This window comes from Podarcis muralis, chromosome 8, assembly GCF_964188315.1.
Source record: "Podarcis muralis chromosome 8, rPodMur119.hap1.1, whole genome shotgun sequence".
Taxonomy (NCBI): Eukaryota; Metazoa; Chordata; class Lepidosauria; order Squamata; family Lacertidae; genus Podarcis; species Podarcis muralis.
Window position 1 is genome coordinate 88,086,146 of NC_135662.1, and position 19,869 is coordinate 88,106,014.

General features: G+C 48.5%; 1 protein-coding gene across 6 annotated transcripts in view; it reads right to left on the reverse strand.

The window, feature by feature from the left end:
* CXXC5 (CXXC finger protein 5) overlaps positions 1-19,869 on the reverse strand; it is a 65,402-nt gene extending 45,533 nt beyond the window's left edge. For 3 of the 6 annotated variants that reach the window (XM_028738274.2, XM_028738269.2, XM_028738272.2), the window contains exon 1: positions 18,339-18,476. The gene's annotated coding sequence lies outside the window, so the exon portion shown is untranslated. Of the gene's footprint in view, positions 1-17,862; positions 17,963-18,338; positions 18,477-19,692 lie in introns of those variants that run through there. The other 3 variants (XM_028738271.2, XM_028738273.2, XM_028738270.2) reach the window with 3 other exon arrangements.

Genomic DNA, 19,869 nt, shown 5'->3' on the forward strand with positions numbered 1-19,869 from the left:
TTCAAAGGCAGAACAAGCCACCGATTCTCAGCAATACAGAAAATCAACTTTCTTGCATACTTGTTGAAGACAGACAGTCAGCAGTTCACAAAATGTTTACTGTAGCATCAAACTGGCATGGAGGGCAATAGACACATCTCTAGCAAGAGGGAAAGGACCGAGTTGTCAAAAACTAGTTGTGGCCTCTTAGCAGGGGTTGTGACATGGCAATGGCTGCCAGGGACTTTGCAGTGCTGAAAATCAGACCCACAGCAACTTAGCCCTGCCTTGCCTATGAACGCCTAGGCAGATGCTCTTGGCTGGAAAGGTTTATATATCGATAGAATTGGCATGCCTGTCAATTGACCAGTCAAATACTGTCAAGGGGCATTGATTATAAAATGCAATCAAATATTGTCAAACAGTCAATCTAGTTGCCAGGCTGGAAGCTTCATGCAGAGAGTTCTATGCCACTGCAGGAGCAAGTCTTCCTAACTACTAAGCAATGGGAAAAGTGGATGGACCCAGACTCAGAATATTGACTTGGGGGTTGGTTGTTTGCTTGCTTGCTTAACTTTTTCCATGGATTCACATGGATTGTTTCTGATTTTTTATTTTGCTCTCTGTATTCATTAAGTAGCTCAACTGAGCTAAAGGGGTTGTGTGAAATATTTGGGGTGTGTGTGGATGAGGTGGAAATGAGACTTAATGATCCATGTGACACAGAAAATCCGTTTTGCAAGCAAACAAGCCTGGACTTCTCATGTTGTTGTTTCAGAAATAGATATGACTCATGTGACTTATAGCCCCATCCTTACAGCGTAAGTACCACGGAATATGTTCCAAACAAGTTTTCTTAAAATCATACAGTCAGAAGCATCCCTCAGTTCTGCTGCAGATATGATCTGGTTTCAGGTATTTGGTTGTGATGTATCAGTCAATGCTTGTTCACTCTTTCATGGCAGAGGTACTATGACATTATAACATCCACAACAGGCAGAAATTCAGGAGATTTGACTTTCCCTATCTGCATATTGGGAAAAGACAGTTTCACTTCTGCCTGTTCTGCTGCTGTGAAAGGAACAGGCCCTTTGTCAACAAATACAGTAGAAACTCTGGCTGAAATTCCATTCTCAGTATACCTGTGACTTTTATGTGAGTACCCACTTATGCAGCTATTCCCATATTGCCATTTTAAACAAGGGAATGGCTTGTATAACAGGGAAATTGGTCCCCAAGGAATAACCTGAAAGATGGCAATTCCACACCGTGGATCAAACTCAATCCTCTGTTAAGTTTCTCTTCAGATCATTGTCGCAAGCCAGCTAACTCTCTTAATACCAGCTACTCCAAACATTTCCATGAAATGCAAGTGTTTGCCATGGCGCCGGCTTCTGGCCTCAAAATCCTTTTATTTGCATAACAACTGTCCACATGCATGGGAGAAAAAGAGCCATTTCCAGCAAGTATCAGGTGGGGGAAGGGCAGCATTCAGAAGATAATTCTTCTATTGTGCTTTTAAATGAAGTTCCACTCTCAAAATGAAAAAGTGTTTTTAAAAAGGGCAGGAAGATGAATTCACTGCTGAGGAATAGGCAGAAACCGTATGAACCCTTTCTGGAAGTTCTCTTAACCTGTTGTTGTTGTTGTTGTTGTTGTTGTTGTTGTTGAAGATGTAAAACTCAACTTCTCCCCAGACCTCCAACAAAACAAACTATCAACAGAACTACAACTCTTCTGACTCACCTAGTCTTAACCACAAAACCACATTTTCAGCATAGCCCAGAGGTAACCAAGTTGGAAAAGCCTGATCTATTAGAACAAAAACTTGCAGGAGGGATAAAACAATGGGAAATTCCTTAGCAATAAGGCACTAGCAGGAGGCTGCTGTTTGTGGATGAGCCCAGATATCTTAAAAGTTTGTAAGAACCTGGAGTGGAGGTGGGGGAAGAGAATGAAAGACACGAATGCACACCTTTAGGCGAGTCTCTCCCAGTGCAAGGATGCTGCTGCCATGTGCTCAGACTCATTCTACACACACACTCACCACAAAATTTCTTCATTTTCCACACTTCTTGGAAGGCACGAAGTCTTTGCCAGGCTATTTTGTAATCTTTTTTAATCTTTGTAAGTGAACCCCTGTAAGTGCTATATCCTCAATAATGTAAAATTCCCGTATCTATGTCTGTGGGTCAGCCTATTTCAATGCCCTCTTCCCACAGGAACAGGAAAATCTAGTTCAGCATTGCAGAGAACCAGTTGGGGCAGTGTGGGGAAAGGGTGACAAGTGACTGGGAATGTCCCTTCCCCAGAGTACACAAGTGAGCCTTCAACCTCAGGAGGCGGCAACTGAGAAAAGGCGCTCAGTAGGTACTCCATTCGCAGTTTTCCCACTCTAAATTGTCAAAGAGGGCCAGATTTGATGAAGCGAAGAACATGCATGAAGACCAACCAAAGTTGACCTTTTTTTAGGATTGAAGTTGTTTTTTCGATTTTACCCCAAAGTTGTTGAGCTTTTTACTGGATTGAAGTTGTTGAACTTTTTTTAGGATTTTGCCCCAGGACATAAACTGCCCCAGGGCCTGGATTAAACCGACCGGCAGGCCGGATTAGACCCCTGAAACAGACTGGACATGCCTCCTCTAGTGGCTTCCCCCCTTTCTAAACCTATGCTTGTGATATAAAACATGCATTTGAACCCCCACCTTGAAGAGGAAGGGGTGGGTGGATGAAGAAGAGTTTGGATTTGATATCCCGCTTTATCACTACCCGAAGGAGTCTCAAAGCGGCTAACAACCTCCTTTCCTTTCCTCCCCCACAACAAACACTCTGTGAGGTGAGTGGGGCTGAGAGACTTCAAAGAAGTGTGACTGGCCCAAGGTCACCCAGCAGCTGCAGGTGGAGGAGCGGAGACGCGAACCCGGTTCCCCAGATTATGAGTCCACCATTCTTAACCACTACACCACACTGGGTGTTAATTCTGCATGTCTCAGTGCACTGGATGCCGAAGTGAATTGGGTGGTCTTAGGCCAGCCACACACTCTCCGCTAACCTGCCTCATAAACTTATTGTGAGGCTAAAATGAGATAATAACCGTGGGGGGTATGCTATGCTAATTCTGCTCCGAATTCACCCACTGAAATTAATAAACATGACTCATTTCAGTGCATCTACTCTGAGCAGGGCTTTGTGGAAGACAACCGCATGTGACACTGTGAGTTCCTTGAAGGAAGGGAAATCAATGTAGTGGATACTTGTATATGTAACTTGTATGCAAAGCATGAGAAAGTTAAGCATGCCCTTCATTTTGACTGGATCCTGTTCACTGATGGGCTGTTGGAAGTGGTCTGCTTCCAAATACCAGGCGCTGGGAATCACAAGAGTGTTGTTGCACTCAGGCGCTCTTTGCAGGCTTCCCACGGGCATATGGTGGAGAGAGGAGCCTCTGGAGTGATCCAACAGGCAGGCCGCTTTTATGTTCTTCTAATAGCAACAAAGCATCAGGTTCTGCCACTGTTGATTTTCCATGGGAACTGGGGCCAGAAACGAGGAGGAGCAGGGGAGATCCCCCCCCCCAAAAAAAGGGCAATAAAAAAAATCCACAATCAAACTTCTGTCAGCCCTGGAGCTGGTATAGTTATTTTATCTCCCTTTAGTGTCAATGGGAGGGTTTGGCATTTAAAAATGGAGCGGAAACCATGTTCCCCACCCCATCCTTCCACCCAGCAGAGCTTAGAAAGTGGTGGCTCCTTCACCCCAAAATCCTATCATCACCAGGATTATTTTGCTTGTGATGTTGGTATGGGGCTGGCATATAAGACAGTATGATGCCCAGCTTTGCCATGGAATGTCTCCATCCTTGCTATCGCCCAGCCCTCTCGATCTAACCATCAAGGACAGCTGTGGGGGGGGGGGTCTGAAAAAATATGATTACTGTTTATAGGTGATGTCCCACACGTTGTTGTTTTTATTAAAATACAATTATCCTGTTTCCCCATCACTTTTTCAGAATATATGACCGCACACATATTTATTTTGGTTACATCAAAGAAATAAAAAAAAGAAAGAGAGCATCATTTCTCTCCCAAGCTGTGTAGCATGTTCCTTTTCAGGATGGGAGGAAAAATTTTACTTGACAAGCAGATGTTTACAAGCTTGACTGATGCAGAGATTTCAGTTCATGCTGTATTCCTATAGGGTTCCAAAATCCACCCCAAATGAAAAAGGGTTTACAGAACAGAGACAAATTAGATGTGACTGTATGGTAGGCCCTGATCTAGTTCTCTGTCTGCAACGCCTAATGAAATTGGCCTTACATTATGACATCAAATGGTTTCCCACTCCAGATGATTGCCTGGCAGGGAAGAACAGAGCGTAGTGATGTCATAACATGAAGTCACATATCGACCTCCACCAAAAGACTTCTTTTTATTCCTTGCAGTGCAGGGGTTGGGTGGAGGGGGCTTCATGGTACTTGCATTTGTGAATCCACCCATCGGTGCAATATTCCTACAAGCGTATAACACCTGTAGTGCTACTGTGCTAACATAGCACTTTTGTGTGGACACAAAACATTGTGATGCAAAGAACCTGGAAGCTGTGAGAGGAAAGAGTTTCATTTGGCTGAGAAAGATATTAACTTTCCACCCACATAATAAAGAATTGCGTTTTTCAGGGAGAAATAATGTGAAGAGAGACCTAAAGGGGAAGAGCGCCAGAAGCACGCAACCATCTGAGCCACTTTCCAGGAGTTAAGTCCCCCACAAAAAAACACCTCAGAAGTTGAAGCAGAGGCAGGGGGAGAGAAAGCCTTCAGCATTATATTCTAGTTGAGCAACAGAGCATGAGTAACTAATGGAGGCTTTTCGTGGTCTGGTGAGTTTAAGCTATGAGCTGAAAGTTTAACTATTAATGAACTTAGGGTGTGTACATACGTACATCAAAAGAAAACTCAGCCACGTTTTTCCACTCATGGGATAAGGCTGGTTTACTCCCACCACTGCTATCTTTTAGATAGATCCATATCTAACACAAATTCCAACGTTGATTGGTGACCAATTCCTCACCCTTCCTCCTCAGTGCTGCAGACAGGCTATTTGGTGTTGTTTTTTAAAACATTGATACAGCTAAAAAACTGTTCCAAAAAATCCCAATCCACTGGACAAAAACTGTAACACTGTCCGAAGTTGGGGGTGCATTTGTGGCATCACAGTCCTCATCCGATTAGCACAGTGTGCAGCCAATGGCTGGAGGGAGGAGGCCAATCAGTTTCCCCTGAACTCAGTTCTGAATAGAAATAGGAACAACTTGCCTGGAGGCGGGGGCGCTTTGTGGGGGGTGCATTTCCAGAGCAGACTGTGGTCTTTGCATGTGTGTATGCATGCAATCCGAAACTGCTTCTGATTCAAAGGTTTGTAAAAGCAAGCCGTCCATTAGCAAAGGAAAAGGAGGGGAAGCAGGCAGACCAGACCAGGTCACTCCAGCTGCCAAGGAACAAAGGAGATCAACTGACCACAGCAGCCTCCGAAGGAGGTGGTTGGCGCACACCCTGGGGATTGGGAGTTAGGAGGAGGCTGGCTCCAGCTTACTCAGTGTAAGCCTGGATGTGGCGATTAAAGCATGTGATGAAGTGGCAGCCAGACAAAGCGTGGAAACCTACTGCCGACAGGAAATTCAGATTCTTCTCAGCACAGAAGGCATTTGAATAGCAATCGGAGGAGAAAGCTGGAGAGAATCCATTCTAGAGGCCAAAAAAGCAAAAACACAGGGCAATCTTTAAGTCCCAAGTGTGGGTGTCAAGAAGGAGACCGCAGGTCCTCCTGAATAAAGGCAATCTAAGATGCAAATTACTTTTGGTTCTCAAGCACCAGGGTTTGCACTGCAGCAAAGTTATATCCAGGATCATTTATCTTGCTACAGAGTTTGGGTTTTTTGTTTTTTAAAAAAAGGTTAACAGGGAAAACTTGATTAATCTGCACCAAAATTATGCATATCTTCTAACTTTGCAAGAGCTTGCTGAGCTGAAATCTACTATATTTCGTATATTTTTTAACAAAATGATGCAAAAAGATTTGAACATTTTTTTAAAAAAGCCCTGCTGGATCAGCACTAAGACTGGGGGGACGGGTATGCTTCTGCTGACCAGGGTGGGCGCACAGAGCGCATCCCTAAGGGGGGGGGCGGAGAGAGCCCAGCAGAGAAAAGGGGCGACAGCGCTGCCGCTGACTGTCCTCCACTCCACCCCCAGGTCAGACCTAACGGTCTTGGCAACTCCCTTGTGCATGCAGCCCAGGGGTGACTCTCCACTCTGCTCCCTGTAGAGCTGTGGCTGGGTGTGAGGAAGCCACTGATGGCCTTATCCAGAGGTCAGCAAACTTTTTCAGCAGAGGGCCAGTCCACTGTCCCTCAGGCCTCGTGGGGGGGCCAGACTATATTTTTGGGGGGGGAGGTAAGAAAAGAAGAACTAATTCCTATGCCCCACAAATAACCCAGAGATGCATTTTAAATAAAAGCACACATACTACTCATGTAAAAACATGCTGATTCCTGGACGATCTGTGGGCCAGATTGAGAAAGCGACTGGGCCGGCTCCGGTTCCCGGGCCTTAGGTTGCCTACCCATGTCCGTATCCTTCATGAATTGGTCTCATCCCCTTGGAAAGCCATCCAACTGGTGGCCATCACTGCATCTTGCACTAGCAACTTCCAGAGTTTAAACGCCTCCCTATTCACGGTCCAGAATCTTCCAACATTAAACTTCACTGGATGAGCCTTCATTGTGAAAGGAGAAAAGGCTCACTTTATTTACTTTCTCCCCAACATGCATAATTTTATACATCTCTGTCATGTCTCTTATTCAAAAAGCCGCACGCATTGTAACCTTCCCTCAAAGGGGAGTTGCTCCAGCCCCTCCATCATTTCGCTTGCTCCTTTTCTGCCCACTTTCCAGCTCTGCAATGCCTTTTTCTGTTAGGCGAGGCCACTAGAACCGTGCAGAGTGTTCCATGTTGCACCATAGATGTGCATGGAGGCATGATGATATTGGCAGCTTTATTCTTGGTCCCCTTCCTAACGACTCATTGCATGGGATTCCACCCACCCACCCCCCAAAAAATCTTTTGGATTGGCACACTATTTCACACTGTGCTTACATTTTCACGGAGCCATTCACTATGATGCCAAGGTCCTTTTGCTGGTCAGGCAACAGCAAGACAGAGGTGGCCATGGGCAAAAGACAAAGACGGGAGCTGTTTGCAGATAATGGCAGAGACCCAGATGAATCAACAGCACAAGAGACGTGGGATTCACCACTTTCCCTGCAGGGACTCCTACCACTCAACCACAAACTTGCTTTCTTTTTTTAATACTCTCAAGTTTCAAAAGCAGTTGGACAGTTCAGCACTGTGAGATTCTCCTGCAAAACTAATAGAAAACGGAGCGGCTGTGTATGGATTCCAGGACAGCTAGCATTTTTCAAACACAGTTCTGTAACAATGTGGAATAGAAAGATGGGCTACAGAAACTGGAACAGAAGTGAACTCACTGTTGACGGGCAAATACAAGATTTGCCATCCTCCCTGTGTTCTCAAAGCAAAAAGTGAGGCCAAGGAGGGGGCATCTGCAAGGGGGCTTAATCCTCCCCCTGCTGCTTTTCCTGACTGGCAAATCTGATCTCAGGACTAGGCTGCAGAGAAAAACCAACCAGGAAGGAGCAGCTCAGTGGGATGAAGGCTAAACAGCCAAAGCGCCCTTCACTTGTACTGCTGGAAGCAAGCGGAGAAATCCCAATCCCGGGTTTGATGCCAAACAACTAGTTCTCTCCTGTGATGACCAGCAAGGGTCCAAAACTTCTGACAGCCAAGCAAAGAATTCTGGTCAAGAGGACCTTGTCCCTGCCTGGCTGCTCAGCTTCTACTGCACTTTTGCGTGTTCAGTCCTGGAAAGGGTGCCAATGAGTTTGCTGGGCAGCCAAGGGACCCAGAGTACTTTGGCAACGCAAAAACCAAACAACCCCCCGTCTTCTTCCCACTCCCAACCGTGGAGATGAGGAAGGCGGCTGGAGCTTGTCATATCTGCCAGAAGGAGAAAGCACACTGTGCATGGCGAGATGAGCGTAAATGCCAGACTGCATGTACAATTTCACACAGAGAAAGGAAATGAAGATTTGCCATCGCTGGCCAGCCCTCCAGCCTTGCAGGGTAGCTCACCGACATACGAGTACAGAGGTCACGGGCTGACAATGTACCCCAGAATCACCTGTGGTGCCACAGAGAACTCTGGCATGTAGTCAGTTCCTGCTTGGTTGTCAGCCACATCAGAACCAATGCATGAGTCATGTGATGACCTTTGTGATGACCTTTGGTTTTAAGCAAATAATGAATCATGGCTCTCAGACCACTTCCAGCCTGGCTGCTGCCCATTGCAAACTTAAAAGTGGCTCCAAGCGTGCACCCATGAATTCTCCTTCATGTGACTGAATAATCTGGAGCCCCCTTTCGGTTCATGTCGGGTGCTGGCTATTCAGCAGCAGCACGCAAGACAGGCCTTTCACATTGCTTCTGGCCTACATAGCATCCTGTGAAATATGACTGTACACCTAAAAACATTTCCCCAGAGATTCCTGTAACATCACCAGTTTTTCTTTGGCCTCCTGCTAAGGCTCTGAAACAATTTTACAAGCAATATGCATGAAGACCAAATAAAGCCGTCCATGTATGCTGAACGTATTGACAGAAAAGCAACATCCCTTCTTTTTTGAGGTTCTGTGGATTTCAAGTTTCATAATTATTATTTTTACAATCCCTGTAAGCTTCTGCTACCTAGGAATGACTCCCAAAATTGTTGCCAACTCTATTATTTTATGAAGCTTATCTGAAATTTTGCAAATGTCTATGTTTACATGTGAAAGCTGAGAACACTTTAGCTCAAAAATAATCTTTCTCTCACTTTTTGAACATACACAGAATAGCAAGAGCTTGCCTAAATATGGTTGCAGACATTCACAAGACATTCCTGCGACACCAAATTTCAGAATTTGTAGAGCAAATTTATTTATTGTGCAAATTTCACTTCAAAATAATCCCCAAACTAATAATTTCCTATGGTACCGGAAATAGTATGTACATGCGGTACTATAAGCATAGCAAGCTAAACTGCTTTTTCCAGTATCCTCTTCTGAAAACAACATCAATTCTAATGATTAAGTCTAATATTTCCCCCCTAATGTGGTAGCTTTTAAGAGAGCTGGCCATCATTACCACCTCAGAAATACTGCACATGCTTTCAGCTATGCTGTAATAACTCTTTGGTCAGAGTTAGTGATGAAGTAAATGCATGAGGGGCATTAAGGAAACACAAACATCCCCCCCCCCCCACTGCTGTCTGCAGCAGGGGGTCTCCTATACCCATGGAGCCTCCCCACATGGTTAAAACCCCTAAAGTGCCACTGAATCAATCTCAGGCTACTGAACGGTTTGGGAGACAAAAGAAGCCAAATGAAACTGACAACGCAACTCGTCAATGTAAAATCTTTTTTTTACAATGCCGCAACACTGCAACATACCATGAACCACATCCAAGAGTGCCTTTTGCAGACAGGCACCCGCTAAATGCCTTTTTGTGGGCTTAACTGGCTGAGGAGCAGAGCTCAGTTCCAGGTGTGGAGCTGATGGTGCCTCTGGAGCTCTACCTGCCAGGTACAGGGGGGTTTTACTCCCAAGACCTGGAGGGCGTCTCCTCTTTACCAACTGTAGCAACAGTGATGGTTAAGAAAGATGCTCAAGAGAGGGCTGAACTCAGTAGTGACTGACCTATCATTGAGAATACAATCCCTCCACCCATTCACAAGTGTGTTCCAATATACACACACACGCACCCTCACACCTCAGGCACATCACAACCATACTGACCACAGTAGCCCCAGAAGGCAAACCACACACATAGCATCACACCTGCCCAAGCCCACCTTGCCAAAACATCACAAAAATTGACATCCTATATCCTTTTAAACATGTTTATGGGAGGGGGGTTATTAGTTTGTTTTGTTCTTGTTTGTATTATGTAGTTTGTGTCTTTATATTGCATTTTTATGCTGTAAACGGTAAACCTCCTGGAGATCTTCAGATGAAGGGCAGCATACCATTTTAACAAACAAATAAATAAATAAAATGCATTCATTAGACATCATTATCACAAGACACACCCTTTAAGAAGTACTGCAAAAAAAAACCATCCATATGAACCACCAGTCTTAACTTTGCCACAGCGAAAACTCCATGCCTATCATGCTGTCTAAATAAAACTGACTCCTATAAACATCCCTAGAGATACTCTGATGTCATCTGCATTTCCTAACAATCTATTTCAATTTTCCCAACGAAATAGGACTAAATGGCTAAACCCACAAGTAACATTTTCCGTATCTCAAACTCTGAAAGTTTCTGTGGACTTTTTAAATATAGCATATTTTGCAAAAGCAATTTATTATCCTAAACTTTACACACGGAGATATTACAACCTACAATCCAAATCTCTCTATGTCAACTTTCAGATATTCCACAAACTCCCCCCATTTTCAAACAAGGGAGCTCTGAAAATCCTTTCAAAATGAAAAGGCATCAGTTCCTCTTGTCTATTGCACCACTAAAGTAGTATAGGACATCATCCATACTGTGGCTTGGAAGAACCACAAACCAGCACTTTGTGTTAGTATCTTAAGCGCCCCACTAAGGCTGCAATCCTAAATAAAGTGGGGAGCAAGTTCAGGTGAACACAATGGGACTTACTTCTCAGCAAACATGGTGAAAAAGATCACCCTGGAGAAGACAAAGCCTTTGGCCACTGAATGGCCTCAGAGATAAAATCCTGATATTTAAATATTTTTACAGGATTTTATATAATATTTGGAGCCCAAAGATCTTCATACTGAAGACTCTAGGGACTGCACTAAATTCTGATTTTCACTAAGGACTAAAGTTTGCTGTAACTGAGTATTTTTAGGACCACAACAATAATAAAAAATAAATACATTACAAAGACCACCCTCAGGTGAACTAGAACAATCCAGAACAGATTACCACAAACCTGAAAAAATCTGCATAAGCCTTGGGTCCTTCAGAATACAGAAAGCAGCTTTTCCAGGATACACAAGGTAAGTTATTCTGATTCAGGACGGATGACAAAAAGAAAAAAGGCATCCATGCTTTTGGTATTTCCACCACTGTTCCCCTGCCATAGCCAAAACAACCCTATCTGTTGACCAAGGCTGAAAGCAGATTCTTGGAAGCAAACATCTCCCAATGCTTCCTCAGCCTGCTAATTTCACAAGTCTGCTTGCCAAGCTGCTGCTGCTGCTGCAGCTGGACCAGTCCTGGGGCTTCAGTCATTGTTGGGCTGCAGCAGTTTCTTGCTAGCCAAATTCTGGAATGAGCATCTGCAGGCCCAACTGCACCTGGATCAACAAAGCTTATCGTGCCGAGTGCCAAGCTAGCTTAGCGACCGCTCCAGCGCCACGGCCTCAGAACTGATTCCACATTTCGCAACACTGCATCCCTCCTCCTCTGCCACAATTGTTCATCGTTTTGTTTTGTCCAGGTTTATCTCCCATTTTCCTTCGCTGCTGCTCCTCTTCACAACTTCCTGCCCAGCTGTGCTCGCTCTCCTCTCTGGACAGTGGGCTGATCTCTTTTTCAAAAATTATAACAATAATAATGTAGGCTATGCAGACAGACAGCTGTGCACCCATATACACAGACACCCATAACTGCTGGAGTGTGCAAAAAAACACGGGGGGGGGGGGGGGACAGCTAGGGAAGCCCAAGGTCAGAAACACAGCTGGTGCCACCGCCAGAGCCATGCAAAGCTCGGGGGGGGGGGGGATGAACAAAGAATTGCATCTCAGCTGCTAGGCATCAGTATGCAATCAGATGCATTTTTCTGGGGGGGAAACTAAAACATTGTCACAGGAAAGAAGCCGCAGTGCAATGAGGGACATTCGCAATGCTTGTTGCAGACATCATGAAGAGGGCTAACATGGGAAAGTTTATCATCAAGAGCAGGACTCCAAGTAAGTTGTTGTGTACCTTAGCAGTGCATGTTAGCATGAAGGGAGGGAGCCATAGTTCAATGGTAAAGCGCATGCTATGCATGCAGAAATCACAACATGGCCAGTGAAGAAGACAGCAGGCCTGGAAAAAACCTACTGTCCAAAGCCTTAGGAATCACTTCCGGTTAGATGAGAAGCACTGGAGTAGACAAGACAAATGGTTTGACCCATTACATAACTTCCTATGTTCATAAACAACTGGTACATATAAATGGAGTTCAGCCATTGTGTTAAACCATGGTTTATCATGATGGGAATGAGCCACAGTGATCCTCATACTTGTGCGCTCCCTCCTCCTCTGGTGTAGCTGTGAGGAGGAGAAAAGGGACTTAGCTTCCATTTTAATGGCAGACACACCTGGTCATGTTATCTGTACCTAGACAAACGATGGTTAATCTTAACCATGGTTTGTTTGAAAACAAGCAAACTTCAAACCATTCGTTATGGAAGCTCGTTTGTATCAAAGAATCATAGTTGAAGTTTAACCGCAATTCAGTTCTGAAGTAAAGGAGACTGCGCTTAATCGAAAAAACAAGCAAACACTTCCAGTCTTCTCCTCATTGCTGCACTGGAAGAGGAGGAGGAGGAGGAGGAAGGGGGAGAGGGGGTGCCCATATAAGCCAGAGGCTCACTGTGGCTCATTCCCATCATGATAGTTTGTCTTAATATCCAAACCAGCTCACTGACAATCCACCCAAGCAGCAGTAATCTCCAAGTACCCAGGCAGGGGTGTCTTCCTTTTAAATTCATTGGTGGAAGGGGAACACACACATAAAATATTCTGTGTAGTGAAGGTCTTTTTGCTATCAGTACTATTTGCAATCATAAAATGTGTATTTTGGCTCAATGGAAACAAAACGTCACCATCTGACCGATCCACATTCAGAGACTTCAATTTTGTAATGTGTGCTTTGCATTTACAGCGCATCAACAACACTCCCAGACAAGTTCATTCATTCAAAGAGCAGTTTTCATTCACATAACTAGAAGCTACATTTAAATCATTCTTCCCATTTACTACATTGATTTCATTCATCCAGTACTTTGAACTGTCATTTTCTCATAACGTACAGTGCTAGCTTTAATGTACAGAAGAAGCAGATTGCCTAGAACCTGAAATATATGGAGAGTAGAGTTCAGCCGTAGTTTTCCCTGACAAAAGGATAATAGGCAGGTTTCCCTGCAGTTTTACTTGCAGAATAATAGACCGCTGAGTTAAGCTATCAATCTTCCTAGAATAGAGGTGGGAAAACTTTTTGGCTCCACAGGCCAGATCCTTATCTGGTACCGCCAACTCTGCCGAGTAGGACAGACCACCTGTCAATCACACATCATTATGACACCACAGGATTGACAGGTGGGTTCCCACACAGCAGCCAGCTGACTTGGAAAACCCTGAGCAAAATGGCAGGCTGTGGCTCTCCCACCCATTCAGCTGGTGGGAAGTAGGGCCAAAACCTCCTTTCCCTGGCCAATGCACAAGAATAAACACACTTTAAGGCTCATGACTGTGCACTGTCAGCCACGTCTCTGCCTGCCCCACACCAAATATCACTTATGACATCAAGTGTGGGGTAAGTGGGCATCGTTCCCTTAAAATTGTCATGAGATCTTATTTAATCCTAGAGAAATTCGATGTCCCATGAGATCAAAATTTGTTCACGTTTCTTAATTTTCATGGAACACCAGCAGTCTTTTATTATTATTGATTATTCTCGTTTAATAAATATCCCTTTAAAAAGTACTTGTAGTGAAGGGCAAGAGGCTACATGTGGCCCATAGTTATATTTTTATGAAGAGAATTATTTCCTCTAACAGCAGTCTTCTCACATTAAGACGGGGGAAAGAAGGTTACTGGGAGATTGCTTCCCATGGTCCTGGTGAAGGTTGTTCACCATTCAAAAAACAGGTGCAGATGATTTCTTATGATTCCCTTTCATGTTTGGTAGGTTTTGATAGTTCAAAGCAAAAATTAAAAAATAAGTGTCTAGTGTCTGAAGACTTCTTGAAGCACAAAAGGAAAGAACAGCAGGAATTGCACTTTCAGCTCCAATTTTCTTGGCTTGGGTGACTTTACACAGGCTTTACACAATTATTTTCAGCCATATTTTGCTCCCAAAACCATCCACGAGGCAGGTTCCTGGGAGCAAAAGGTATTCAAGCAGAAGCAAACTGAGGAAACAACAGCTAACTGCTCTCCTTCCCTATTTGTAGTTAACTGAGAGATGAATCACTTTGTAGTGGGAAATGATATTTTGTGTGTGCACATGCAAGTTAGCATATATTGCCATAAATACCATAACTTATTCACACGTACAACTTTCATAACTAATATACTGCATACACATTTTCTATTTTAGAAATAATAAGTAATTGTTTCTGCTGGGACATCATCACAACCACTGTAGGAAGGCAGGTCAGCTGTGTGGACTGCTCCAAACAATAATGCCGTTACCAGGGCTATGGCACCTGTCTGCAAGTCCATCTGGATTTACTTTTTTGCTCCACCAAGTATCACGCTTGTCTATCAAGACCTCTGAGACTGCCAGAACACTGGTGTCCCTCAGATCTCTTACCTAAAATCTCTGACAGAATCATTTCAGAACTACTAAATTCCAGAGACTACAGCAGAAGACACCACCGCTCCCAAATCTCCCTGGCAAGCTTAGATATCTGCAGGCCAGCCAGACAAATGATATCATGCTATTCTACTTTGTTTAAAAGGGCAGCCACTGAGTCGTGGCAATGTCACCTTGACTGAGACCAAGAAGCCTAGAGAATTCATCTCATGCCTGTTAAAGGCCAGGCTGCAGCAGCAGGTCATTTCAGACTTCCTCCTGATGCCACAAGACTGAGCAGGAACAACACCTTAAAGAAATCTGATCATAGTAGCCTTTTCTTAGCAACAGGTGTCTAAGAAGATTCACTTTGGTGGAGGAGAGCCTAAACCAGAGGTCAGCAACCTTTTTCAGCCGTGGGCCGGTCTACCGTCCCTCAGACCATGTGGTGGACCGGACTATATTAGGGGGGTTAACAACTTCCTATGCCCCACAAATAACCTAGAGATGCATTTTAAATAAAAGCACACATTCTACTCATGTAAAAACACGCTGATTCCTGGACCGTCCACCGGCCTTATTGAGAAGGCAAATGGACTGCATCCGGCCCACGGGCCTTAGGTTGCCTACCCCTGGCCCAGACCCTCGATCACTGACAGCTGTTTCCCAAACATTCTGAATCTTACAGTTCTTTGCTCCCACCATTAGGCTGATTCCTGGGAACTCCAACCATCACTTGCAAAAAGATCTTAGGAGTGGTCTGAGAAAGCAGAGCCTTGAACACATTGGACTTCTGATCACAATCTCTCTTTCTATACAATTTTGTGGGTGGTTATGGTCCATAGTATGAGCCACACTTTAAAGAACTGATCACCTGAGCAAAGGAAAAATGCATTAAGAAGCCAAATAAACCAGAAAGAGTAATCTCCAGGGAAGTCTTAGAGGGACTGGGACTGGATAAACTACTATGTCTGGCAAGGACTGAAGATGGCATATTGTCTGTCCCAAAAATTCCATCACACCAAGTGATGAAGAAACAGAGTGAATGCAGATGAATATGGATTCCCAAAGGTTGAGGTCACCAGGGACATGCCCTAATATTGTCTCTCTTACTCTCGTAAGAGTGGATGAAGCCATTCAATTCTGTGGGATGCTGCACTGGGGGGCACTAGCGATGAGGTCAAAGCATGTCCTCTACTGCTGACACCAGATGGCCCAGTCCTCACTGGTTGCTAAAAGTATCCGTGTGCACAGTATGTAGAGATCTACCGCACTTTCCCCACCCACCAAGTTCCCTCCCCAAAGGCAACCACCACATGCTGTAGTGGTGGCTAATGATTTCGAGGGCTCTGAAAAGAGGATTAGACAAATCCAGAGGCTAAGGCCATCAATGGCTCTCAGTCATTATGGTTGTGTTCTACCTCCACTCTTGGAGGCAGAATGTCTCTGAGCACTGGCTGCTGGGAACTGCAAGGGGGAAGAGCACAGCTGCACTCAGGGTCTGCTTGTGGCCCTCCCATGGGCGTCTGGTTGGCCACTGTGAGAACAGGATGCTAGACTAGATGGGCCACGGGCCGGATCCTGCAGGGCTCTGCCCGTGTTATGAAGGGGCACTTTGCTTGTGTACAGTATTTGTGACACTCAAATCATGACTACCTACTATTACTCCCTGCCTTCTAAACGGCAGCGTGGTTACATTTAAGATGCTCAGTGGTTTTGGATTGCCAATGCAGTGTCCATCAACGGAAGGAGGTTGTAGTCTACCACCTCTTGGGCACAGATTTGGCATTTGCCATCCATCACAATAAGCAGTGGAACACAAAACAACCAAATCACATTTCGTGAAACCACAGGTAAAATGGGTCAAGACCCCTCCCCCCATCAAGAAGGCCCTGACTTGGGAGGTGAAGAGGCGGTCAGTTTAGGGGTTGTGAAAGCACTCTCGATATCCCCAACTCCACCCACTTCAGCCTCTTGCGCTGGTTGAGAGGAAGCACCAAGCTGCCCCTGGGCAGGCAGTGACACAGATTTCCGTGCCTCATGACCAGGCGCCCAGTGCCATCTTGGAAGGAGTCTCCAGAGAAGGCAGCAGCTTCAGAGGGCTGGGGGAGGGGTGTCAGATGAGGCTCCCAGGCAGGAAAGGCCCAGGCAGGGGGTGCCCCCCCCCATCAGGCACTGGGAAAGGGTTGACCCTGGGGGAGGAGAAAGCCACTTGCCCCATAGGAGTCCCTCGAGGCACCAGCACACACACAAACACAACTCTGTGGAATGGCACACGACCAGAAAGTCTGGAAACAGACGACTAACTACCAAACTGGAAAGGGGGGAAGTGCCGCCGCCACATGGGCGAAAGGCAACAGGCAAGCGGTTCTGCCAGTTTGCAAAATAGTCTCAAAGTGCAGGGAAGCGCCGGGGGTCGCGAGCTCCTCTGCTTTGCAGCCCCCCAAGTAGTCTGGAGCCAGGGGGTAAAGTGGAAATGCAACCCTTTCCCATTAAAAAAATAACCAGGGGGTTTCCTCTCCTTTCCCTCGGCCCAGTGGCGTAGCGTGGGTTGTCAGCACCAGGGGCAAGGCAAGTAATTTGCGCCCCCTAACCCGTGGATTTGCGCCCCCTAACCTGTGGATTTGCCCTAACCCCAGATGTTGCGCCCGGTGCGGCCGGCCCCCCCTGCACCCCCCACGCTACGCCACTGCCTCGGCCTCCACCTTCTTCGCTTCAGATCAGTGGCGGGGCAGCAATCCCGGCCTCTCCCGCCCCCCCCCCGCCCCGTCCCGACGGTCAGCAGGCGAGGAAGCGCCCCCGGGCTCGCCCCGGCGGGGAAGGCAGCGTCGAGGCGGCTGACAGCCCCGCAGTGGCGCTCCGGGCGCCGCGCTAATCCGCCGAGCGAGAGCCGGCGCGACGTGGAGGGTCAGCCAGACCCAGCCGCCGCCTCCAACGCCTGGCTGGCTGCAGACACCGCGGCTGTAACCTGGGAAACGAAGCACCGATTAGGCGGCCCGGGGGCCGGGGGGGGACCGGAGAGGCGGGGAGGGAAGCGAGCGCGCAATAAAGCCCCCGAACCTGGCATCTGTCCACCTCCAGATAAGGATGCGGAGAGACGGGCGGGGGGGGGGGGAGAGAGATTGAAGCTCGCCAACAAAACTTTGCTCCGCAGCGCGCGCTCCCCGCGCCCCCCAAAACAGCACCCGGGACCCCGCAGAGCGGCCGAGGGGGCGCCACTTACGAGAGACGACAGAGCCCGCAGCCGGCGGCCTCGTCCGGAAAGAAGGCGCTCAGGTCTCTGCCCCGGGTTGGGGGGACCCGACTTCGCGGGGGGGGGGGGAGCCAGCCGCTTCGAGGGCGGGGGGGGACACACCTCCTGTGCCGCCGGCGCTGCTGAGACCCGCGCGCGGCCCCCACCCCAAATCCCCCTTCGCTTTTTGTCTGGAGCCACTGATCTGAGACCGGCGTGGCGGCGGCGGCGGCTGCTGCTGCTGCTGCAGGAGCCGCGGCGGCGGCGGCAACACCTCCCCGGAAGGCAGGCGGGGAGAGAGGGAGGGAGGCGAGGGCGAAGGGGGCCAGAGGACCTGCGCCGCTCCGCCGGCAGCCCCCGCCGGGAAAGGCCAGCATTTCCCCGCCGCCGCAAACTTTTCCGCGGTACTTTCCTGCCTCCGCCCCGCATTCGCAGAGGAGGAGGGGGCCCTGGACTCTCGCACCTACCCGAAGCCGAGGGATCCGGAGCCGAAGCAGGAGCAGCGGGAGCCAGGAAAGAGGAGGACGCGGAGCAGCCGCCGCCGCCGCCGCTCCGGGCAGTCCGGGTGTGCGCGTTGCGCGCGCGCTGCCGGATTACAGGTCCCGATCCGGAGCGCGCGCCGCCCCGGTGTGGTGGCCGGTCTTCTCGGCACCTGCCCCGAGGTGGCCCAGCCGCGTCCGCCTGGCGCCTCAGCCGGCGGGGCTGCCCAGCCCGACGCAGAGGGCGGCCGGCATGCAAGGAGAGCAGGTCGGGGGGGGGGCGGGCAAGTTGCGCAAGGCGGGCGGAGGCAGCCCTTGCTCGCTCGCTCGCTCGCTCTCGGCCGGAGCCGCTTCTCGGCCAAGCCTCCTCTACAGCCTCGCTCGGCGAGCACCGGCGCGGGCGGACGACCACATTGCAAAGGGCGGCCGCTTGCTCTTGCTCTTGCTGCTGCTGCCGCCGCCGCCGCTCTCGCCGCTTTCCGGGGCTGGAGGCAAAACCCGGACCGGACTTCAGGCGCAGCGCCCTGGCAGCTGGCCGCTCTGCTGCTTCTCGCCGCCGTCCTCCGCTTTTCCTCCAGGTCGCGCTCTTGCCGGCCTGCTCTCGGGGGCTCCCATGGCGGGCTTCCTTCTGCCTCCCCGAAGCCGCAAGCCCAGGTTAACTCCGCCGGAGTCGCTCGCCTCGGCCCCTGGGTCTCCCCCCGTCTCTGCTCGGCGCGGACGAGCCGCAGTAGCCGCGCCGCCACGTCCAGCCCGATCCTGCCCCCTGCTCACCACTTCGCCCCTTGGCCGCGCGCGCGCGCGCGCTCCTCGCCCGCCCCCTCGGTGGCTCCTCTCCCCCCCCCCCCCCGCGCTCGGAGGGCAAGCCAGCAAGCATGTTGTCTAGTGCAGGGGCTTCCCCTTTAAGCACACGCGCGCACATATGCACACACACAAATACGCGCGCGCGCACACACAAACAAGCCAAAGTAGGATGCAAAACTTTGAAGCGCGGCTAGTTGCAGGAGCGAGCTGAGCCTGCGCCGCGCCTCCAAAGAGACCCGTTTCTGGATACTGCGATAAACGTGCAGACGCAGCAGTCCAGCCGCTTGCGGGAAAACTTGACTTCGGCTCGGAGCAGGACGGGGCGCCGCGGGGGAAGCTCGGGGTGTCAACAACCCCCGCCCCAAATGCAGCGCAAGAGCGCGCCGTAGCCATTGACTGGTGCATGCTGTGAGGAAGGCAGCTTTGGATAACTGCAGGGTGATCTTCAATACTATATTTATTACACACACACTCACAGGTTTAGCTCGTTTAAAAAAAAAGCACGCACAAACTCCAGAGATGAAAGCCACCGGGGACGCACCAGGCGAAGGCCGAGGGCCAGCTATTTATTGCTGGGACTCCCCTCTGCTGCCATCTTCCCCTGAGATCGGCAAGGTCAGATCCCTGAATCCAGCCTGATCTTTCTCGATTCCCAGCCGCGTCGAGCTAGTGGAGAGGGGCCTCCATTTTCTCTTTCCTCCGCGGCGAAGAGTTGCGC